Source organism: Astyanax mexicanus, chromosome 2 (genome assembly GCF_023375975.1).
Source record: "Astyanax mexicanus isolate ESR-SI-001 chromosome 2, AstMex3_surface, whole genome shotgun sequence".
NCBI lineage: Eukaryota > Metazoa > Chordata > Actinopteri > Characiformes > Acestrorhamphidae > Astyanax > Astyanax mexicanus.
Genome location: NC_064409.1, coordinates 68,164,919 through 68,184,483, shown reverse-complemented (window position 1 = coordinate 68,184,483; position 19,565 = coordinate 68,164,919). Strand labels below are relative to the sequence as shown.

Sequence of the window (19,565 nt, the reverse complement as noted above, 5' to 3'; positions counted from 1 at the left end):
TCAGAGTGCTGACGCCGAAGATGGAGCAGCAGGAGCGGGAAATGAGGGAGAGGCTCCAGCTGGAGCGGGACATATGGAGAAGGCTCATGCGGGAGCAGGAGATAAGTGAGAGGATCCAGCGGAAGAGGAACCAGCAGGAGAGAATGGAGAGGTCTGAGAGGAATCTGACGAAGAGGTTGGAGCTGGAGATGAGGAAGAGGTTGGAGCGGGAGGAGAGGGAGAAGTTGGAGCGGGAGCTGAGTGAGTGGATGCAGCAGGAGCTAAAGGAGTCAATAGAGCGGGAACTGAGGGAGCTTGTGCAGGGACCGGGGCTAACCCCACTAGAGCCTGCAGAGAGGGAAAGGGTGGAGAAGGAGCTGCAGGAAAGGGTGGAGCGAAAAATGAGGGACAAGATGAAACAGGAGCTGAAAGAGAGGATAGAGCGGAAGCAGAGGGAGAGAAAGGAACTAAAGGAACGGGAGCTGAGAGAGAAGCAGCTGAGGCAGCTAAAGACTCTGGGTTATTGTGTGCTGGGATGTGTTTTGGTGAGCGCTGCTGCAGTTCTGTATACACTGTTTTACTAGATTAACTAGGGGCAAAGTGCATGAAGGAACTTTAAAGCCCCCGACCCCACCCAGAACTCAGACTGCACGCCCCGACAGTGCTCTCTCCCCGCGCCCACTACACCCCACCCAGAGCTCAGACTGCACGCCATGGCAGTGCTCTGTCCTAGATAGCAAAGGGACGTTGAATCAACGTTGATTCACTGTTGAACCGTCAACGAAGAACCGTTGAAACAACGTCGATTTCCGACGTTGATTCAACGCAAATGTGCACATACTGATCAACGTTGAATCAACGTCGAAAACCGTTTGAAAGCAGACGGCAAATCAACCCCCTTTCAACCATTATATAAACCATCTGATTATTGTCTGTTTTGGTTGTTTTTTCGACGTAAAATAATTCCTGCTTTATCTACAACAGGAATATAATAATACTACTACTTCTAATAATAATACTTCTAATAATAATAATAATAATAATAATAATAATAATAATATTATCATTATTATATGTTGTTAATTATAGTATTGTCGCTGTTATTATTTTTTCTATGATTATTAATAACAATAATAACAGCGACAATAATAATGATATTATTGTTATTTTTATTAATATTATTGTTGATATTAGTAACAATTACAACAACGGTAATATTATTTATAATAATAATAATAGTAATAATAACAATAATAATACTAACAATAATAATACTAACAATAATAATAATAAATATAGCCGCAAGCAGCAATCATCGGGTTCAAGCACCAACTTGCACAATGGTGCCTACTGGAGCATTGAATGGTGATGTGTAAGAAGGTCTAATATGATTGGAGATGCCCTGTCACATTTAGAAATTATCAAGTTTTTCACCTGTTATTAATGTTGAGCAGAGGCCTTTCAACCTGATCAGTGCTTAAATTCACATGTAAATCTAGTGAACTTTGTAGGATATTCATTAAGTGAGTTAGAACTAGTCAAAAGGTGTCTACATGTTATTGGTATTGATCAGGTGGCTTCAACCAGAATGTTCACAAAGTGGTATTCAGATTGACCTTTGAACCTTTGCAGAACAAGCTGAAATGTTTGACCAAACAAGTTTAAATTAACACAAAGGAGTGAATGTTCTGATATGACATGTAATTACGAAGTTATTATAAATCTAGTTCTGAATTAAATGGCGCTTCATCAAGCACCAACTAGCACAATGGTGCCTACTAGAGCATAGGATGGTGATGTGTAAGAAGGTCTAACACAATTGGAGACATTCTGTCACATTTAAAATGATCAAAAGTCTTTCACCTGTTATTAATGTTGAGCAGAGGCACAAAGGAGTGAATGTTCTGATATGACATGTAATGTCAAGTTATTCTTAATCTAGTTCTGTATTAAATGGCGCTTCATCAGAGTGATATTGTACAGAGGTCTTTAACATTGTGAGATTACAGCAAATACTGCAGAGTTACAGCAATTTAGGTTAGAAATTCCAAGGACGCACAGATTGCTTGATGCCTGGAGAGTATTGTATGTGAAATTTTCACAAATGTTTTTAATGAACATTTACCTAGAGACTCTACAGTGTGCAGCAAGACTGAAATGGAGGTGATAGGCCAAATATCCAGAGAGTAGTTTCAATATAGCTATTTTCAAACAATTAGCAATTATGAATGAACAAAGCACTTTTTAAACATAGTTGTATTGAGAAATTTGTCAGAGCCACTGTACTAAATATGGCAAAAACAATTAGATGTCAAAATAGTACAGCATGATTGACATATACTCGTTTTTTTGGAACAGCGCCCCCCAGTGGGCGGATTGTTTCAGCACTTTGCAGGTCACTACAGTGTCTCCACCTGAACATAACTGCCAAATATCATCCAGATTGGGCAACATTCAGCCTGCCAAAATGTCTGCTGAATGCTGATTGGCTGATGGTGTTCAGCCATGTTGATTGATTAAGTTGCCCTTTGAACATCCTTTAGAGGCTGTATGATAGATTCTGCATGCAAAGTTTCAACTTGCTAGGTTGCACGGTTGCTGAGAAACAGTGCTCCAAATTTACCTCTTGAAGTGAATGGGGCATATATCCGGAAGGACTAATTTGCATATGGCGGCCATATTGTTTACATATTTCAACTTTTTCTTACTGAATATTGAAGCGCATGCTCTCACGAGTGTTTTGATACCAAACATGCCAGGATTGGTCAAAATTCCTAGGACTAGTTTGCAAAAGTAGGTTTTGCATATTATGCAAATTAGCACAAAATCTATATAGACGGAAGTGCATGGTCCAAATTGGAAAGTTGTTGGTATTGACCCAAGGAATCCATCAAAAAAAGAATTTTGAATGTAGGTCTTATGGTTTTTGAGTTATTGAGAAAATTGTGAAAAATGAATTTCCTTGTTTATAGCGCCACCACTTGACCAATCGGTGCCATTTTTGTTGTCCACCGAGATGCACTGATCCTACATCTACCTACCAAGTTTCATTTCTCTATGACTTACGGTTTAGGCTGCACAACTGTTTTTACAGGAGAAAAAGAATAATAATAATAATAATAATAATAAGAAGAAAAATCTTAGCAAAAACAATAGGGTTCTACGCACCTTCGGTGCTTGAACCCTAATAAAAATGAACACCACCAACAGATCTAACAATGCAATGATGTTTAATTATAAACCATAAAAATACATGTAAAAATAACGGAGCATAAACATAAATTATACACAGCAAAAACACCAGTGTTATATCAAATCTCTAAGTGTTCATTTTAACTCTTTTGAAGTGTTTATATAATTCTCACTGGGCTAGAGTTAATTCAACACAGTCAACAGTGTTAGAAATGTAACTCAATCTCAGTGTTGATCTGTTAACTCTCCTAGTGTTAAAAGATACGGTCAGAGTTTTTACACTCCCTCAGTGTTGATTCTATCTTCTCTAGAGTTAAATTAAAAACTCTACAGAGTGTAATTTTTACTCTCCCTCAGTGTTGATCCTACCTTCTCTAGAGTTAAATTAAAAACTCTACAGTGTAATTTTTACTCTCCCATAGTGTTGGTTCTATCAACGACTCCTAAATATTATGAAAGGTTTGTAAGGCTTTTATTTAAAAAAAAAAAAAAAAGTTATATTATTTATATATAAAAAATCACGATACTGAAAAATGTTTGTTTTATTAACTGGATGCTTTTTTGGTATAAAAACATTTGTGCGGGGGTAAAAATACACACACAAACACTTTTCAAGAAAGTTTGAACAAATCTGAAATTAATTTAAACAGTGACTAAAACAAACAAAAGTGTGGCACCACATACATGCCATCATCTGGTCCATCAGCACACTGAAGGTTGAACGGCATTACAACTCTATGGTCATCCTCACAATAGACATTTTGGGCATCAGCCTTAGCAATCAAGCACAAACGGCAAAAATATTGCCCGCTGAAGGACTCTGTAAAACCAAGAATGGCATGCATTGCCAAATTATCTCCTGTTATTTGGCTGATTGTGCCATAGACCTTTCCACTGGATATGGGTAAATACATTCCTTCACTTTCAAGAATTTTAAGGTCTGAAATCAAAGGCTGTAAAATCAGATCAAATCCATATATCTTTAGGTCTTGGAAGTGAAACAGACACACTAAATGTATATTTAGGACTGCAGAATTGAATTTTGGTGGCAAGTTTCGCAACACAAAATATAGGCAGCCTATCTTGTGAACGCCATGTTTTGAGCCAAGAGGATTGGCGGTCTCAAAGTCATCGTAATAGAGCTGGATTTGCAATGCATTTGGAAACTTAGAAAACAGAGGATGATTCTTAAAGTAACTTCCATCACTGAAGTCCTTGTACACATTCCCAAGAGATGAGGTATGTGCTCTGACCGCTTCACAAATCTCTGAATTTCTGAACATGAATTTCAGACTTTCCAAAATAGGAACATAAATGAAGGTGTCGTTCACTGGCATCTGAATGCAAGTACCAGTTTTCTTGTCCCGTCTACCATCATATCTGACACCCAATACAATTTTGCATTGGCTCAACAATACCCCATTTGTCAGTGAAGTACTTCTCCCTTTTAGCATCAGAATTAAAACAAGCAAAGGGGTTTTCAAAATCTTCCAAATTTTGTTCTACAGCTGTCCTTACAGGAACTGATTCAGGAACTACAGAGAGTACTTTATGCTTAATATTATGCTTAGAGTGCATCTCATTTGTAAATTCTTCCAGATCACAAACAATAGAAGAGACAACACTAGTGGCAACATCACTTTCTTTGCAACAACAGATGCACACATGTTTTTCATGTATTCAGGAGAAACCCCAGACTCAGTTTCCTCAAAATCCCCTGTTTGTGCCTGAGACTGTGCACATGAATTTGGAGCCGAAGAGGATGGTAAAATTTCTGAAAGAGGAGCCAATAAACCACACCTCAAAGAGGAAGTACCGTCAGTATCACTGTGGAACTGATGAATGGAATCTAAATGTTTTCTAAACCCAGAGTATGTGGAAAACTGTCTTCTACATGTTTCTTGGTCACATATCAATTTAAATTTTGAGTTGGGATAAAAACCATGGCCTAATCTTAAATGACTAATGAGTAATTGACTCGTTGCATACAATGCACTGCATCTAAAACAAGAAAATATTCTGAAATTCTAGTTTCCTCTAGATGTTCAGCAGCTTTGCACGTAGTTCCTTTACTCTTGAGGACTCTTGTTTTTCCAACATCAATCTCTGGTAGACAGCTGTTTTAATAAATGTGTAGAAGTTACAGAGTGCACCATCATATGTCAAATTAAAAATAAAATGAGCTTTAAAAAGCTCATCAAATGCACTGAGGGAACCAACCGCTTGACATGGGATGAGTTTCTTGTCAAGGACTATGTAGTAACTGTCTATCTGGCCTCGGCTTTGTCCTACAGCAAGAAGGTATGGCTGTCGTTCTTCTTTCTGTCAAAGATGTTCATCAATGCTGTTGCAATACATGAAAAGGAAACACATTCTAATTACATTCAAGCAAGGACAAAGCACATTACTGTATAATTTTCTCATCTCATCACACACCTTATGATGCACCACAAGTCTGTCCGCAGCATCTGCAGCACTAATTTTCACAGCCCTCTTTCCGCCAGGTGGAGGTGGAAGCAGATGCGTAAGCAAAAGCAGAGTGGCCATGTCACTGTCCCAATCTAAAGACAAGGAAAAAGTAATCAATAACTAAAGTCATGATTTTTTTTATGATTAAAAAAATATATAAACATATGGATAATATTTCACAAATATAGAGAAATAAAAGTTAAATACATTAATTAAAAATGTAACTAATAATTTTGATAGGTTATTTAAAAGAACTTATATAGCCATCAGTCATTCCACTATCACAAAAACTTAAACAAATGTCAACATGACCAGGTCAAGTTGTTCTAGCAAGTTTAGCTTTTCTAGAACAAGAAGCATATATGATCTTACTGAACTGATCTTCAGTGTCCTTTTCTTTTCTTGCTGACAACAAAAGGGAGCGCACAGGAGACGTCAAGGTCAGGCCCACAGCTTCTTCAATGATTCTTGTTTTGAAGGTGGTGTCCCATCTCTGTAACATCTTGGAAGCTGTTTCAGCACTGAAGAGAAGGGTGAAATCTTGGTTTATCTATTTAAAGATAAGAGGGGGGAAAAGAAAAAGGGACAAATGAGACAACTGTGCTTAAAAAGAACACCTGCACTTAGCTTCATGCCTACTTACTAGTCCTTTTGTGTCCATAAAACGTGGAAAGGTTTGCAGAACATCAGTTGCTGTATCTGGGTTATGGACAAGTCCGTATCGATGATGAAAGGTGTCCTTCATCTTGAGGATGATCTGAGCTTGATCACATGTATGAGTGAGAAATGCAATGGCCTCCCTTATGCCATCTTCACCAAGTGCCTTTTCAGGGTTGGTTGATCTCTCTTCAAAGATGGACCTCCTAAGCCAGAGTCGGTATCACGCCTCTTGAGAGGACGATGAGAAATGTTTCTTTGTACGGTCTTCAGACGCCATGAATGTATTTTACTGAGATTTGAAGTGAGAGCCCAACTCAAAGTAGCAATTAATTGTGAACTGGAACTAAATGATACATGGTTTCCAACTTTTTAATAAAAAAAAAAATAAAAAAAAAAATAAACATTTAAAAGGAAGCCACCTTTCTCTGCAATTCCAGCTGCAAGCCTTTTGGCATACTTGCTTTGCTAGACAATGTCCTATTCTTCTTGGCAAAACAGCTCAAGCTCAGCCAGGTTGGATGGAGAGCGTCTGTGAACAGCAATTTTTACGTCTTGCCACAGATGCTCAAAAGGGATTTTGGTCAGGACACTGACTGGGTCATTCTAACATAGGAATATCATTTGAATATTTCTTCAGATCACACTTTTCAGATTTTTATATGACACCATGTATCATTTCCTTCGAATTTTATATGCTACTCTGTATAGGTGTATCACTTAAAATTTCAATAAAACACACTCACACAACCACACTTATGAATAATTTAGCAAGCCTCTGTAACTTCTCAGATTTATCCTTCACTTCTACCACAGCTCAAAAGACTTATTTTACCCATTTTAGCCCAATATTCAACTCATCACTTACCTTATCTTTGTGTTAGAACATATGGTACAACCACAGCGATGATAAACATATAAATTAGTACTATAATATTTTTGGCATGTCTTGCATTGCGGTACTTCAGCAAAATGCCCATTTGCTTTTAAAATTTAGTGGAATGACCAGAAAATTCTTACCCAGAGAAATGGCTCAATTATAATTATTTAACTATATAACTTATATAACTTTCAACTTTAACATTAAAGAGGACTTTGAGGCTCCTAGCTAGCTAGTTAGCTTTTACAGACTTACAGCATTAAGTTTATACCAAACATACCACTTCACAAAATAGTAAGTGCAAACATATCAATGTTTGGGACAAATATTATTAATTTAGTTCCATAACCCATAGTTGCAACTATTCTTTTTTTTAACCAAACACTGATCTTTTAGTGTGATGATGTTTAAAAGCCAATTAGATATGCTGTACAGGGAGTTAAATAGCATAGGAATGTTGAGTCAGGCTGCATTCACAACACGATACAAATAGGCCTCTCATGATAATTACATTATTGATCCATTTCTTTTATTGTTGATTATGGCTTACAGACAACGAAAACCCAAAAATCAGTGTCTCAGAAAATAAGAATATTATATAAGACCAACTGGTGTTTTCAGCAGTGTTCCAAGTCCTGCTGGAAAACGAAATCCATATCTTCGTAAAAGTTGTCAGCAGAGGGAAGCATGAAATGCTGTACGTTTTTCTGGGAAAACACTGCACTGACTTTAGACTTAATAATAAAACACAGTGGATCAACACCAGCAGATTACATGTATCTCCAAACCATCACGGATTGGAAACTTCACACTAGACCTAAAGCAGTTTGGACTGTGGGTCTCTCCGATCTTCCTCCAGACTCTGATCCCTTGATTTACATCAAATTTACTGATGATCAGTGATGGTTTGGAAAGTCATGTCTGTCATCTGCTGGTGTTGATCCACTGTGTTTTATTATCAAGTCTAAAGTCAGTACAGTTTTGTTTTCCCACAAAATCTTACAGCACTTCATGCTTCCCTCTGCTGACAACTTATGTTGATGCAGATTTTATTTTCCAGCAGGACTTGGCACACTGCCCAATTAGAGTCGCATAAAACAAATAGAATCATTCTAATTAAAATTTTCTGAGGCACTGATTTTTGTTTTTTTCATTGGCTGTAAGCCATAATTTAAAAAAAAAGAAAAGAAAAAGAAATAAACTCTAAAAATACATCACTGCGTGTAATAAAATTACATAATATTAGTTTCACAATTTGATCTGAATATACTGAAAAAGTAATTTTTCAAGGATATTCTAATTAAAAAAAATGCACTAGTATATATACACTCCAATTTAATTTCTGAGTAGTCTTAATTAAAACTTGTCGTCCTTTAATTGGATGTAATTGTCTTATTATGCATTTATATTATAATTATATCATAAAGTACTCTTCATATGTTAATAATAGGCAAACGAAACAATCTCTAAAAATTAGGATGGTAGAATAAGGTAAACACAAATATGTAACCTTTACTTACATAGCCTTTCTTTGAGAAAGGATCACGAAGTGATGGAAAAACTGTCACAATACCAAGAGCATATTTCTCTTTTTGCCTTCGTGTGGGAATCCTCCTGTAATAGCAAAAACAAATACAGCTGCTAAATAGATGTTTTATATACAAGATTGCATGCATGTACATTTAATACATACAAAGAGCCAAAACATCAACAACACAACATATTAAGACCATCTGCCTAGGCTTCAACTAATGACTTAGTGGTCAACAATTTTTTTCGATTAGTCACTATTATTCTTTGTCATTTGTACTTCCTATTGGTGAAGCTACCGATCTAATTAATGTTTTACTGCACACTGACAGCTAAACATCATAAGGTCCTAGACCAATTTTGCAGGAGATTTTGATGTTTGATTTCCCTTTATCAACATAAAATTGTTGAAGTATTTTATACTTTTTTTTAATACTCGTTCTATAGCTGCTCTGTGATTGTGCAGCACGTGCTCCCCAGTATACAGTATAGCTTTTTAGAGAAGTCAGAGAGCTGTGCCGTTATACACATACCTTTTTACATTCTTAAACATGACTGACTATTACTCAGTAAAGGCATAAAGACGAGTCCCCCTCACCCTATGACAAAACGGACACCACTCATTTTTGGTCTTAAGACAGAGGCCAGACTTGAGTACAACACTACAAGTAAAATAGTCTTACTGTTTAGAGGTATTAATGTTTTTACAGCTTTTTCAACAATTAATTAATGCATCACAAATTGTACATATAATATTTCAAATATGCAAAATATGCTACTCTAAAAATATGCGAAGCTAAAATTATCAACAAAATAAAAAAAATGAATAAAATCTTACCCATGCATCTCCATCATATGTCCAACCACTATGTTGACCAGAACTCATCTAGTCTCACTTGACAGTGTATTATTTGAGCCATATTCAGTAAGAACAGCATCTCCACCTGCTCTCTGTTGTAAAGCAGCAAGGACCACCTTCAAAACAAGCACAATAACACTAAGTAAATCAAAGTAAATACAATTTTAAACATACAAAAAAAAAATAATAATAATACCATTTTTGCCACATCTGCTGATCCTTCTACTGTTTTAGACTTTGCCAAACGCTCTGGTGTTGGTTCCACATCACTCAAACAGCTTGTCGGAGCTGCTCTCAGAATGTGAAGGCCAAGATGCTGAAATAAGAAAATAACTTTAGGGAAGTGCTTGTTAAATGTAATCATGCCTTGCTGTTTCAAAAAAATGGCCCGAACGAATTTTGTTATGGCACAGAATAATTGAAGCTGTGAATTAGCTCCACGATAATTTGCCTCCAGTCCTGGAAGTGACAACTAGCCTAGGCTGATAAACGGTATTATCGGATATCGCGATAATTTAAGCTAGGGACTATATTAAGCGCATTCTTATCCATGCCATAACCACAGGACTTCTATTGCCGAAGGTCAGCATTTTAAAGGAGTTTCAGTTCAGTTTCTCCAGACTGTAGTCTGCATGTTTACCATGTTAAAACATGCTACGTAGGACAAACCGTTAGCTGATAGTGCCCTGGCTTACCAGACCACTCAGGGTTCCTCAGTGTAGCTCTGTCACAGAGTTTAGATTCTCTGTCCGAGCCTGACCCGAATGTTTACAAAAATAAGCGTATGTAAGTGTTTCACATTCTTAAACATAATTAACAATTAATGTATGAGTAAAAGAAAATAATTAAGTGATATTGTTGTTGGTCTATTTGGGTTTAAGTGTATAGCTGTATTGCTGTTTTTGGATGTAGGCTATAAGCTCAATATAAAAAAAGTAATTTTTTTTAGAATGTATTTTATAATTTAAAACCATATAAAATTTTATTAGATGACAGGAAAGACATCAAACTGAATTCAGACATCATTCTTGTAGCCTAATTTACCGATGTGTAGGCCTGTGGATCATTGTTCGCATTTTTCATGTTTTAATCTTTCGGGGATCTGTCATTCAAACAGGTCAAAAAAGTTTTTAGCTCAGTTTTAATGCTCTTCTTATTTACAAAAAAAAGGTTTTAAATCATGCTTAAGCTCCTAATGACAGTTTATGGGGCAGGTTGGGCAGAACGTGGATTTGTTTGGGCCCGATCTAAGCTCTACGTGCAGCATAGCACTAAGCGCTGTTAACTGTGTCTACTGCTGCTGCCAACTGCGCTAAAATATTGGAAATCTAAGCTTACTGTAAATAAACAAAGTGCTTTACAAAGTGGAGCCGACCAGCAGCGGTAATACAGCTAATATGTTCCACCTTATTCTGGCTGAAGCAATTTGGTATTTTATGTTGTAACCGAGTTATTTATAATTGATAAAGCCTATAGATTTGATTATTTGACAGGGATGTCATGTTCCTTTTATGTATATAAAGGCTTTTTGCATTTTTTATCCTGGTTGAAGCACCTTTGTTTTGATCTGTTAAATTTGTTTACAAAAGAAGAACTCTGTTATAATTTAAAACTATGTATATTGGTAATATGTATATAGGTTTATGTTTGACAGGGATGTCATGTTTTTGTTTTGCTTTATGCAAATAAAAGTGAGCATTGATTTATTTTGACAAAGTATTCTATAGTTTTTGTGAGAGGAGGCTTCAAAGAAATTTTAGACAGTAGTGTACAGATTTCCATTGCATTCCATTTATTCTTAGCAGTTTTTCTAAGGCCTTCAAAGTATTTATATCGATATCGAAATTATCGTATCAACCGAAATTAAGGAATATATCAAGAAATACATTTTTGGAAGTATCGTCCAGCACTAACTACATGTAATATTTGTAAATTCAGCATCGGAGGGGAAAACAGATGAACACCAGCAGTTTAGCTAGCTGTTAGCCTAGCTAGCAATGAACCGATAGTTGCATTCTGTTGTTGTAAAGGAATTAACTACAGACCGAAGTAATCGATTGTCATAATCCACATATCCTATAAAACCACAGGGTCTACTATGTAGAGGAATTAGTGCCAAATTGAAAAGCAAACACTAGGGTGGAAAAATGTAAAAACAATCCACAAAATGTATTGCTTTTCCTCACTAACATGCAGAATAAGTGCCAAAATGTAATGCAAAACTACTATTACATTACATTTAACTGCACTGGATCTCGATTGAAAAACAATACACACTTATTTGCATTTTCAAAACCAAACGCTGAATTAGTGCCAGAATTTAATAAAATACACCATGAAATGTAATCAAGGCAGAGCTGTATTGCTTTTCACCATAAGGTACTTTAAACATGAACTCTCGAGGAACTGAATGAATACTCACGAGGAAAATGAGCCACAATGAAAAGTAATATGTCCAGTGCACTGCTTTAATATCACCCAATCTCTGAACAGAAAAACAGTGTGTGTGGATTTGTATTTAAAGAAAGAAATGCTCAATTCATGTCAGAATTGCACTTTGAAATTGCACTGTACTGCATTTTAATGTATGAATGGTGTATTATAAATAATAATAATAATAATAATAATATTATTATTATGTAACCGTAATGTAGCAGATATAAGAGGAGATACCTATATCAAGAAGACAGTGCATATGCGCTGCCAAGATAAAGTGTTTTTCACGGCGGCGGTGCTGAATTCTGGGAAATCAGCACGACTAATCTGGTAAAATAACAAATTTAATCAGACTATAAAACAACCTCCTCTTCCAGTCTTACACACTGCTTTGACAACTTTATGCCTTTCCTGGTGCAAAAAAAATCAAGCAATCAAGACTTTTCTTCTGGTACAGCTCTGAGCGACTGCTCCGAGAGACTTGCGTCTCAGCCTCACCCCAAATTCGGGAGAGCGTTCTGATTGGACAACGATTGGATTTAATTTTGGCACTTTTACAGCACTGTGGTTAGAGGGAATGCAATCGCTAGGCATTGTAATTGCTTTACACGTTTGCAGCGCCACACAGTGGAATACAATGCAGTTGAGGTGATTGCATTTTAAGTGCAATTCTGACACAAATTTAACGTTTCTTTCTTTAAATACAAATCCACACACACTGTTTTTCTGTTCAGAGATTGGGTGATATTAAAGCAGCACACTGGAGCTAAAACTTTTCATTGTGGCACATTTTCTTCACATCCGTGTTTAAAAGCAATCGCGTGAGTATTACATTTAAAGGAGGAGTTAATGTTTAAAGTACCTTATGGTGAAAAGCAATACAGCTGTGCCTTGATTACATTTCAAGGTGCATTTTATAAATTCTGGCACTAATTCAGAGTTTGGTTTTGAAAATGCAAATAAGTGTGTATTGTTTTTCAATCAAGCGATTCAGTACAGTAAAATGTAATGTAATAGTAGTTTTGCATTTCATTTTGGCACTTATTCTGCATGTTAGTGAGGAAAAGCATTGCATTTTGTGGATTGTTTTTACATTTTTCCACCCTAGTGTTTGCTTTTCAATTTGGCACTAATTCCTCTACATAGTCTACAAACACTAATCAGCACAACATCTGTTGTTAAAAACAGTGATTAATTTAGCTCGGAAATACAGTTAGCCGTTAGTCATCTTCATTAATATCTGCAGTCGATAAGCCTAGCTAGCATTGAGCCGACAGCAGCATTCTGGCATTGTCAATGTGATCTGTTACTATCTCAAGTGAACTACAGCCATTATCCACATCGAATATCAAACCACAGATCCTACCCACTCTTACCAGCAATAAAATACAAGAATTCTAAAACACTAAATACAGTAATTAATTCAGCCCGGAAACACAGTTAGCGTCACCGTTTAGTCGTTGGCCATTTCAGTTAATCCACTACGCTACGTGTCAAAATAATAATAAGTATTCTGCATAACCAGTGAAAAAAAAATTTGTATAGAGCCCTGTATTTAATATTTAATGTATTTAATATTTTACTTATACTTTTTTAAATATGTAATACAAATTTAAATATTCAATTTTAAAGAAATAGTGTGTTTGTATATAGTGTGTGTCAAATGACTTTGGAATGTATTTAAATGCACTTGTGTATACTTTTTAAAGTGCTGTGTGATCTGTTTCAGCCTTAATCATATTATTCCTTATAATAAACTAAAGTATCGGTATTTGTATCGGTATCGGCAGTTTAATATCCGTTCGGATATAAAAAAAAAAAGTGTTTCGTCCCATCACTGGCTGAAGTAAATCCAGCAAAATGTCCTCATCAATCTCGGTTTCGGAGTCATCATAAAGGTGCAGAGGTGTGTCCTCAGATAGTCCAAACTTATTCTGAACTAAACATAATACATGGAAATTAAAATTATGTTGACAAACCAAACAGCAAGTAAAATCAAAGGGAAACTCACCTTCAGACATGAAGTCAGCATAATTAAATCCCTGCTGAAGCTTGATGATTTTTTTGGAGTTCTCAAATTGAATCCTTACCAGCATTGCTAAAAGAAATGTTACAGTTAAAATAAATATTAAAAACATTTTGCCATCACAACAGAAAAGTTTGTGTCCGCTGTATGTGTGTGATTCAGAAAACATGGATCCACTTCTGGCATATGGGAGGTAGATCCAGACAAAAATAAAACTGAATTAAAATAGCCCTTATGAGCCCTTTAACCCTTATGAGCTCTGTGAATTCATAATGAAATCGCTACATGCATTATATTAGAGATAGTAGAGATATATCACCAATCATATCTAATATAATGCAGGACTGAAGCAAAATATATTCATTTAACTAGAAACCTAGAGCTCATGATTTCACTAGCAAGCAGTTCCTGATAACATATTTGCCATTAAACCCTCAACTCCAACACCAATTAATATATTTACATATGTACAGCTTAAAATGAAAATGTTTTTCATTTGCATTTGGTCTCATCTGAAGCTTCATAATTAAATGTAAATAGCTCAAAAAAATAAATACTCAATTATTATTTCATTTCAAAGTGAAGTTTTTATTTTCTTTTAATTTATTTTTTATTCTAGATTTTACATGAAATACCAAAATGTTAATGAAAACAAAGTGACAAATAGATTGCAAACTGCATATTAATTAATTTTACACGTGTACAATTTTTACACGTGTGAAAAAAAAAGGTTAAAAAGATATATTTTTTGCCATTTCAATTCAGTTTTATTTTTGGCCGACTCCATCCCATACTGGTGTATAAATTAGCTTCATTTTAACTGTTTGTTTAGGTGAACCACTCAAATTGGTTGAACTAAATTAAGTTACTATTGTTTGATTTAAACAAATGTATGACTAATAAAACAGAATAAACCTTTATTTAAATTAAATGTTCAGGTGAAAGTCTGTGAGCCGCTTACTTAAAAAAAATTCCATGTCTCCACTAATGCTATTAACCGACTTAATCATGTACCAATTTAGTAAATCTATTAACACCACTACTATAATAATGTGAATCGGCTGGTGCTTTAGCAACATTAACATAATATTTAAGTTTCGTCTGCTGTTTAGGCTGGGTTTATCGTGTCAGTATTGCAGCAGTAACATTACAATCTGATACAGTACAAATACTCACCTACTGTCCAACACCATCCACACTGCGCACTTCTCTGTCAACACTGGTAAAAGTAACAGTTACATAAAAAAAACCTTGTTGGTTCATTTTCATCTCATTTCATTTCATTTCATAACTCAGTCACTCAACGGTCGTAATTTCCACTTAAGATCGAACAGAAGATGCTGAAACGAGCTCTTCGGATTTGCCTCCCAATCTAAAATGGCGTAGCTTGTTCCACCTGGCTGTAATTAACAGTCCGCACAGTTTAAGGTGGAACGGCGAATTTGAGGAGCTCATTTAAGCTTTGAGAAGCTCATTTCAGTGTCTTGTGTATGATATTAGGTGGAAACATTAACACAATTACAAAATTGTTATTTTTGAGGCAATTACTTAAATAAGGAGTTTAACTTAGCTTAAGTTCTTTCTCAATCCACCTTAAATAGTGTTGCGGTTGTGTAACACCATGCTCAAGTGGTGGTCATATTAATATTATATTATTAGTGAGTGTTTTTATATATATATATATATATATATATATATATATATATATATACACACACACACACACACACACACACACACACACACACACACACACACACAAAGTGGTTTACCGCAATACAGCTAGTTAGTCAGGGTTAACTAACTTGAAAAAGCCAACTTAATGTTTTATGAATTAATATAACCTTACTTTAAAATGTTATTAAATTAAAAACAATTCTAAAAAGAGTGGTTTACCACAATACCGCTATTGTTAACTTAAAAAGCCACCTTAATGTTTTATAATTTTATATTATATTTTATACTGGCGCCTGACTGAAAAGATTACTAGCTAACTAGTCAGCTAGCCAAATTACATTTAAGATGACCACGGTAAAGTTAGTTTCATTTTTGATATTCGACTTTTCGGCTCTAATAACTTCTGAACGGAGGATGGTAGCCAGCAGATACTTACATAATCAGGACAGTACGACCACAGAGAGTGACGCACACCCTTCCTTTTACTGTTTGGGTGAAATTTGCGCAACGCCCTTTTAGCGTTAATACCGAAAAACTAAGCGCACTTTTCCTGTCAGAATAAAATGCATGTACTTCTAGACCACCTCTACTTCTGTACACACTCATTTATTTACCTCCAAATCACTTCAGTGCATAAAAATGCCTATTAATGTTCCCACATAAGAATAGATGCTTTAAAAAAAAAAAACACCAATAGCTCCATATCCTTAGGGTTCATACACATCAGAATAACGGGGATGTATACTTTGAGTCATGAGGAAAATTGCACACCCATTAATATTATGCAAAATGCTCTAATTTTTTATTATATTTTATATATTCACAAATTCAATAGCATTTCAGCAACTGTGTATGTCACAGCTAGGTGGCAGCAGACACGCACACCATTTATATTTTGGATACAGTGCCAATTCTAGTGAATATCACATTTTATATATTTAAAAAATCAATAGAATTTAAACCGAATTACACAGAACACTAAAATAAGTGTGTATGATACAGCTAGGTGTCAGAAAACACACACAATCTTTGAAATTTGGATACATTGCCAATTCTACTAATTATTAAATTATATACATTTTAAAATGTAATAGCTTTCAAACCGAATTACACAGAACAATAAAAACAAGTGTGTATGATACAGTTAGGTGGCAACAAACACACACACGCTTTATATTTATGATACACTGCCAATTCTACGAATTATTAAATTTTATATATTTTAAAATGTAATAGCTTTCAAACCGAACCACACAGAACAATAAAAACAAGTGTGTATGATACAGCTAGGTGGCAGCAGACACACACACCATTTATATTTTGGATACAGTGCCAATTCTAGTGAATATTACATTTTATATATTTAAAAAATCAATAGAATTTAAACCAAATTACACAGAACAATAAAAACAAGTGTGTATGATACAGCTAGGTGGCAGCAAACACGCTCACTCTTTATATTTATGATACACTGCCAATTCTACTAATTATTAAATTTTATATATTTTAAAATTCAATAGCTTTTACACCAAATCACACAGAACAATAAAAACTAGTGTGTATGATTCAGCTAGGTGGCAATAAACACACACACTCTTTAAAATTTGGATACACTGCCAATTCTACTAATTATTAAATTATATACATTTTAAAATTCAATAGCTTTTAAACTCAATTACACAGAATAAAAAAATATTGGATACAGTGAGCCATAGTATAAACAACATAGTATAAACCATAGTTTTAGCCATAATATAAATAACGCTAAAAATAGCCGTGTATGACACAAGTCGGTGTAAAATAAAGGGTGTTATGTAAATTTGGTTATGTAAAACCAAAACATCAAAAGAAAACTTTTTACTCTCAATGATTTGAAACTGAAACTAACTGAAACTGATATTATTCTGCGCACTATTAGAAAGCCTTTGATTGTGTTTTAAATGAGTTTTTATTTTATATTAATTATTTTATTATTCATTTTAAATATTTTTATTATTTTATTGATCAAATTTATTTTTCTTCATAAGATACAATTTTTTATTTTTTATGTATCAATTTTTATGATCTTTTTAAAGTGTCCTATTTTTGCTTTTTTGCGTATATATTTTATTTGTCTATAGTAAATGTCAGTTTTTGTAGTATTGAAAGTGTGGAAAAGCGATGAACGCCAGAAAAATATTTTTATGCTGCGTCTAAATATCCACTAAAGTACGTCCATATTAGTCGCCGTCTATTCCGAAATTTTTGGGAGGTACCAAAACCACTTTTGCTTCTAAAGTGGACGGCAACGTCTAAACTACGTCCACTTGGACGGTGCCGTCCAAATATCCACTAAACTACGTCCATATTGCGTCTAAATATCCACTAAACTGCGTCCACTGAAATTTGGACGTACTTTAGTGGATATTTAGACGCAATCGCAGTGGGACAGGGCCTTAAGTTAACCTGCCAGCGAGCAGGTTAGCTTCAGAGCGTAAGTTGCTATAGTAACTGACTCAGGTTCTCTCTAAGCTCGGTTTCTGGAACGAAAAACCCAGAGTTTCCGTTAACTCTGAGTTTACTTACTAGAGGTGTGCCAAAAAATCGATTCACATAAGAATCTTGATTCTCATTTACTACGATTCAGAATCGATTTAAAATGTCCCAAAATCGATTCTAAGGTCCAATCCCATTTCTTCCCTTGGCCCTACCCCTCACGGTAAGTTCACACTGCAGCGGCACGAAGCGTTTTTCGCTCCGCCTCCCACTGCCCAAAGCGACCGTGGCCGCTGCAGTTTGAACTTACCGTCAGACCCACACAGAGCGTAGGTGTATGAGAATCACCGGTAAGATGGCAGAACAAGCACTATATTACCTTAGATTAACGTGTAGTTTTAATGTTTTATGGCAGAATGCTTCATAACAAGCATAAAAAAGATCGCTAGTAGTTAGTTTCAGTTTCTGTTAGCTAGCTAACTTTCCAGTTCCACCTTAAATAACGCTACAGGTGGCAGCGGGCTGCAGCATTTAAGGCGGAACGGAAAAATAACAATAAGCTAATCAGAGCTAATTTCAGCTCCCCATCACAGAGGAATTAAGGAATGGACAATATGAATTAATTTCTCCACCTCCTGCCCCCTTTCTGAAGAAATACAACGGCCTAAAGTTAACTAGTTAATCAGCAGCTGCTCCTGAACTTTAGCGCTCCACTGCTATCATCACATCAGCCCAGCAGCGTCACCTACACACCACCGCTAGTAGCCTGGTAATAAAGCAGTGTTATTTATTATTTATTTATTGTTCATTAACGTCATTGTGATATCCCAGTGATTCCTCTGTCACTGAGGACCCACATTCCTGCACATTTTATTGTTTTTGTAACACATTACCTGCTCCAGGACCAGTGTATATTATGGAGGGTTTTTTTTCAATAAGATTCATAAGCCAGAAGCAGAAATTTTTATAATTCAAATCGTTTTGAATCAAAAATCGATTTTGAATCGAATCGTGGCCCCCAAAATCGGAATCGAATCGAATCGTGAGATAGTAAAAGATTCCCACCCCTATTACTTACCCGGTTTTGTCACTTAACCTGCTTTCTGGAATACCCCCCAGGGCTCAGAGTTACCTCCCTCAGCGAATGCTATTGGCTGATGTTTCCAAGGTTTGTAACGGACCCCCATCCCCCGGAGAACCCGGTCAGACAGGGCCGGAGAGCGGGTTGTTTGGATGTTAGCATAGCCAGCTAGCTAACTCTCCTACTGTTCTTCTTTCTCCGCCTCCCAGGCGGTCCGTAACAAACCCTGAAAATATCAGCCAATAGCATTCGCTGAGGGAGGCGACCCTGACCCCTGAACAATAAATATACTTTCTATAAGAGT

The 19,565-nt window shown here is 35.7% G+C and overlaps 2 long non-coding RNA genes across 3 annotated transcripts in view; both read right to left on the bottom strand.

Moving 5' to 3' along the window:
• Window positions 1–19,565, bottom strand: part of LOC111197040 (uncharacterized) — a 113,417-nt gene that overhangs the window by 31,696 nt on the left and 62,156 nt on the right. The window lies entirely within an intron of this gene.
• LOC111197047 (uncharacterized) lies at window positions 3,696–15,282 on the bottom strand. 2 transcript variants are annotated; one of them, XR_007437881.1, is made up of 9 exons: window positions 15,205–15,282; window positions 14,014–14,100; window positions 9,763–9,882; window positions 9,546–9,682; window positions 8,698–8,791; window positions 6,013–6,190; window positions 5,608–5,732; window positions 5,392–5,515; window positions 3,696–5,288 (listed from the first exon to the last, which is right to left on the bottom strand). It is a non-coding gene; the product is annotated as an uncharacterized LOC111197047 (long non-coding RNA). The 2 variants fall into 2 exon arrangements; XR_007437880.1 differs by lacking the exons at window positions 14,014–14,100; window positions 15,205–15,282 and having other exon boundaries at window positions 9,763–10,489.